This window comes from Gavialis gangeticus, unplaced genomic scaffold (genome assembly GCF_001723915.1).
Source record: "Gavialis gangeticus isolate Ggan-Ray unplaced genomic scaffold, GavGan_comp1, whole genome shotgun sequence".
Classification (NCBI taxonomy): Eukaryota; Metazoa; Chordata; order Crocodylia; family Gavialidae; genus Gavialis; species Gavialis gangeticus.
In genome coordinates this window covers 118,513,055-118,518,878 of record NW_017729031.1, presented here as the reverse complement: position 1 = coordinate 118,518,878, position 5,824 = coordinate 118,513,055, and the positions used below count along the sequence as shown (strand labels likewise).

At 48.6% G+C, this 5,824-nt stretch overlaps 1 protein-coding gene across 1 annotated transcript in view; it reads left to right on the top strand.

The window, feature by feature from the left end:
* Nucleotides 1–22: 22 nt before the first annotated feature.
* The window catches only part of NFE2L1 (nuclear factor, erythroid 2 like 1), a 35,657-nt gene continuing 29,855 nt past the window's right edge, over nucleotides 23–5,824 (top strand). Inside the window, exon 1 of the mRNA XM_019523689.1 lies at nucleotides 23–488. The gene's annotated coding sequence lies outside the window, so the exon portion shown is untranslated. The remainder of the gene's footprint in view (nucleotides 489–5,824) is intronic.

Below are 5,824 nucleotides of genomic sequence, written 5' to 3'. Positions count from 1 at the left end.
CCCGGGGGAGGGGGAGCGGCCCAGCTGCGCCCTCCGCACCCGCTGGGGAGCTCCCCTGCCCGCACCCGGGGGCACGGGGCTGCCCCCGGCTCAGTAAGGGGCCGCCAGAGCTGGGATCCCCCCCAGCCGCGCGCCTGGCCCAGACACTTAGCGCCATGAGGCAGCTTCATGCCAAACCCGGGATCTTCCCAGCCACCCCCACACGCAGCCTGAAAGAAGAGGGGCTTGGGCTAACCCACCCCCACCACCACCACCCCTGCCCCTCAGACAAAAACGGGGAATCAAGCAGCCACTTTTGCAGCCTGCAGCAGTTGGGGGCAGGAAGAGGATCTGGCGATTCTTTCCGCTGGAAAGGTGCAGTGGGGGGAAGGATGTGGAGGGGCTCCCCCCACCTCCCACCCCCTACCTGAGGGCAGGAGGCAGACCTGGAGAACAACCTCCCCTGCCAAAGCCAATGCCTGGCATGACAGGAGCTTCTGGCCTTGCAGGTAAGTCCGCCCTGGTGTGCATTTCACCTGGGGTTGTGGGCAGGGTAAAGAGACCAGAGATGGCCTGGCAGGTTGCCCGGAGGTGTGAATGCAACCCCTTGGGACCCTGCAGAGCCTACAGGAGAAGGCAAGTTAGCAGCTTTCTTCCTGCTCAGCCGTAGGTCCAGGGCTCTGTTGTTCCTTGCAGAGGAGCAGGATATCTGATGACAGCATCAGTATCCAGGGCAGTGAATGGAGAAGTGGGGCAGCCTAGGGAAAGGTGCAGGATTTGTGGCCTCTAAGTGCACCAGAGAAATGGGAGTTAGTGGCTGGGGAGAAAGGTTTTGGTGGGAGGAGGGGGAAAGGCACCAAGGTTCACAGAGTCCTGTGTGGTCAGATAGATGAAGTCTTGGGCAGGTTTCCTTAATACACACATCACTAGGGCTTTGGCTGGTGGGTGTTTATGTAGCGGGGAGTAGAGGGGTACAATGGCTATTGAGGTTGCTTGCTGAGTCTATCTTTCAGCCCCTTTTCAGTTCCCACGTGAGTGTCCATTGGCCTGTTGTCAGTAATCAGGTGACACAGAAGGATGCAAGGCTTTCCCGGACAAGTAATGAGGGTGAGGGCCTGTCTCTCCTTCCCATGTTCAGGGGTTCTGGCGGGTAAATCCGCTCCACACAAATCCCCTTTTTACTGGTGCACACTCCGGGTATGGCTATGGAGATGGCAGCAGTCCTCAGAAGAACTGCACTTTGGAGCAGGGTGAGGGAAAGGAGGTGGGTGTGAGTTTTGGATCTAAAAGGTGAACTGGAAGATCAGGTTCAGTAGAATCCAGGACTGCAATCTGTGCTTTGTCTGGGCTTTGCCCGCATGAGAAGGCGTCACAGGAACACACACAGTAATTATGTTCACTGCCTCTGTGGCCCTGCCACGGATCAGTAGAGCTACCCACGTGCCCCTCTCCTCCTTCCCCAAGCTATCTCCTTTTACGTTAGGTTATTCAAGTCTAATTACTCATCCCTTCTCTGCCTAGATGGTGTAACTGGTCTGCTGGGTTTCCTAATGATTCACAGAAACACCATATACCTTCCTTCTTTGTTGTTTTAACCTTTGGGACTGTAATCAGATGATGGAATGGAAAGAGCTGCAATCCTGCACTGATTACTGAAGGAGAGTCTCTCAGAAGATTTCAGCTTGTTGGCTGTGTGTTGCGCGCTCCTAGGGAAAAATCAGTCAAGAAGTATCAGTCCAGATGTACTGGGTGTGCAGCCCTGTAGGTGCTTTTGTGATGGGCTCTTTGGTGTATTCTCTATTTTGAGACTTTGGCACTGAGCATTTGAAGCTGTGGATTTCCCCTGAATTTCCATATTGGTGTCTAGGTTACATGTATTCCTACTCCAGAGAAATCTTGCAGATTCCCCTGAGGCTTAGCATCCATTAACTTTACCCAGAGTTTTGCTTGAGTAAGGACTGCCGTATGTAGCCCCATCTTTAGAAAATGTCTGTCCCTGGACCTTTGTCTGCAAATGCAAAGCTTCTCCTATCTACTTTAATTTTCCTTTGGCACCTCTCTGAGATGGCTGCCATTCATTTGTATTTGCAATATTGTGGCTTTCAAAGCTACCTCCATTGTATGCCCAAGTCTGAATTTTTGTGTGACCCTTTCCTCACCAATGGAGGAATCAAACCCAAGACTCCGTGGATTAAACGCATAGATTTCCAGCAGATGAGCTAAAGCAGGAACGGCCAACCCCGGCACAGGTGGGGAGGGGGCAAGAAACACAGTGGCAGATAGGGCAGAAAGCAAAGCAGCAAATGAGGCAGGGAACACAAGGAAGGAAGCAGAAGGCAGAGCAGCAGATCAGGCTGGGAGCACAGAGCTGAGCATAGAAAGCAGAGTTGTGGATTGGGTGGGGGAGGGAGATCAGAATGGCACTTGAGGATGCGTGGCTAATTTGTGGCCCACCTGCCAAACAGGTTGTCTTCCACTGAGCTAAAGGAATCTTGTTGTGAGCTAGTATCAACAGTAGACCTTTATCCTCATATGTGGGCCACTGAATTGGTAGGTTACACTATCCCCTTTCATAGGTAGATAAGGAAAACTAACTAAAAGAGTCTCACAGCAGGCTTGTGAATTAGGTAGATGCTATTGTCACTCTTCCTTTGATGGAGAAACTGAGGCACAGAGCAGTAAAGTGATTTTCCCAATGTCCCAGGAACAGTCAGTGGCAGAGCAAACACTCGACTATTAGGCTTCCAGTCACTTGTTTCACTCCCATTAAAGTTTTTAATTTCTGTAGAGATTACTGGGACCAGGTTGGGGCTAGGGGCATGACCTTCATGGCAGTCAATGGAGTTTGCTTACTCTAGGTCTGAATCCAGCTTGGCATCTTTGGAACTGTTTTAGTCAGAGAGCAGCACCTCCACAGTGACAGAGCTGAGAGAAGTTGTTCATGATGCTTATGTGGGTGCAGAAGTTTGGACCAGGCTAGAAATTGTGCAGGAAGAAATGCTAACAAATACTGGAAGCATCTAAATGTCAAGAAACCCCAGCCCTGAAAAAATTAAGGACTTATAGAAGTGTTTTAATCAGTAGTGTGTGCATGTGTGTGTGTAAGTGTGTGAGAGAGACAGACAAAAATCAGTTTACACAATACCACTCATTTCTGATTTGAGTTTGGCTAAATGTAGAAGCCAAAAGCAGTGAACAACATCAGTGCCACTCTTATTGACACAAGTCTGCATACGCCTGGCCTTGCCCTACAGGCCTGGCCCAATCCTCACCACTTCTTACACACTGGATGTGCCAGGGGCAGGAAGAGGGCAAGAGTACAGGGACAGGCTGCAGTACTCTGCACTCCAAGCCATTATAAGCTGCAGAAGAAAAAGTGCCACAGGCTAGAGGTGCCCCTAAGGCCTACCTTACATCAGAGACCACATTGACTTCTGGAACTGTGTAGGAGCAAAGGTGTCTTAAAAGAGCATAGCCCCCTTTCCTGAATTACACCTCCTCAGAAGCACAGCACAGACAGTGGCCTAAATTATGCTGTTGGTATGCTAAATAAGTTTATTATTCAGGGCCTCCTGTCAAATCTTCCTGCTGTGATTTCTGCAGCCACACATATGCATACCCTCCCCATATGCAGTCTCATAGCAGGTATTTCACTTTGTTGTATCATGCCCTGGCCCTGTCATTCCCCTCTGGTATAAGTTGCTGTCTCTTTTCATTTCATAGTATAAGGCCCCAAGTTCAAGGGAACATGGGAAGGAATACATCGAGTAATAATGGCTCACTTTAACTCCATGGAAATCTGTGAGTGTGTCTACACTGCAAATAGTTCTGCGTGTGCAGCTCATGTAGATGCACCCCAGCTATCATTAAACTAGCCAACCGAGCATTTACTCAATGAATTTCATAGCCTGCACAGAGCTCCATGCCACCTTGGCCATGTTATTGGTTGGTGGCAGCAGCGGCCCTTTGGTATGAGGAGGACAGTGTTCCAGTAAATTGGGAAGTCAATCATCAGTAAGTCTGGAGATGATGTCTGAGGCTGATTCAAGATCCACAGGTTCAGCTGCAGACATGGCAAATATTTCCAGGGGGTAAGAGTGGATCCTAGAGTGATCTCAGGTCACAGCTCTTTCCCTTTGTTTCTCTCATCTACCCACCTCCATAGCAAGACAAGTTTCTTCAAAATGATTGATGCCGTATCATACTTGAAGGCACCACTGAGGATGATTCAGTATTGGTACCCAGGATGACCAGTTTAAAGCCAACTTGGGTTTGTCAACATGAGTTGCAGTTCTGTCTTTGACTGCAGTGTCAACCCTGCTCTGGGAGTTTTGGTATTGGCTTCAGGGAGAAAGGGTTGGGTTTTAAAAAATGTGCACCTCAGTGCAGCACATGAAAGATTTGAGGTGTGAAAAGAGGATACCGGAGAGAGAGAAAAGAGGCCTTAATTATCATGGTGGAGTTACAGGTGAGAGATGCTGAATTAATAACCACAGAAGCCAACCCTTTCTCTCTGTCACCTTCCTGGAAGAGACTGGTTCTTGTTCTGAAACAGTGGTGTCAGCAACAGCAACTGAAAGTCAACACTGCCTCTGTGGGTAGTAGCCACCCAGAACTGCTGCTCTAAGACAAGGCTTTGTGACTGCTTATTCTATGGAAACGGGTGTAGGTTGTAGCTGTGTTGGTCTAAGGACATAGGCAGACAAGGTTCTTCAGGTAAATTTGATATCTTTTATTAGACCAACTAAATAGTTAGAAAAATATGTCTTAGCAAACTTTCAGGTTTAAAAACCCTTTGTCAGGCTGAGGAAGCATCTGCAGTTGGTGTGTGCTCTTTCTGGATGGAATGAATAGTTTTATTCTATGGAAAGTGATCTGAGACCCATCAGATTCATTCTCCTCATCAGATGGTGATGACTTTTAGCCAGAATGCCCCGGGCTGAATGTGAATGAAAAACCTCTGGGTGAATGAGATCCCACTGCCAGCATATGCATTGCTAAATCCTGCCTTTAGAAGAATGGTGATTCATGCTTCTATCAGCCCAGCAGTACAAGGGCACAGGGTTGTCTCAGACATTATTTGTGCTCCTGTCTTAGATATATGAACAACCCTTCAATAAAGCCTAGCAACTGATAGATACCAAGACAAAACAGCAGGGGAGAGCTTGAATGCAAGTCCAAACTATGGAATGGAGCCCCAAACTAGAATTATGTGATTGGAGAAAACTGAATTGATTTGGAGAAACTAAGGCTTAAGTAACTGAGGGACTGTTAAGGGCAAGTAATGAGCTTTGTAAGACATGATCATATTTCATGTAAATGAGGTTTGAGTAAGTGAGGCTGTGCAGTTTCACAACTAGAGGGACATCTCCACATTGGCCCTGATCCTGCAAGTCAGTAGCATAAACTGAGGGGGGCACCCAGGACAGCAGCCCCAGGTGCCACCTTTATGCGGGGGCACAAAGCAACTGTTGCCACAGTGGCAGCTGATTACACAGTTGCAACTAGCAGGGCAGGAGCCAGCACTGCCTCGGGTGCAAAGCTGCACTGCTACACCTCTTGTGTGAGCTGACTTGTACAAGCAAGATCTCCTCACCATGGATTGCAGTGGACCTCTGCCTGGCTTGCATTGCACAATGAGCTGCATCAAATTCATTTCTCAGCTGATGCTTAGCTTCCCCAAATCAGATTAACTCCAGTGTATTATTGCTTCTCAGCCTTTTGGCTGATCAAGTGTAGTCTATGCTTACTTAGGGGAACTACTGTGATCACCACAGTGGCTTCCTAGTTGGACCTGGGGAAGACTGCTCTGCTGGCATTGGATAGTACCTGTGTAGGTAAGGCA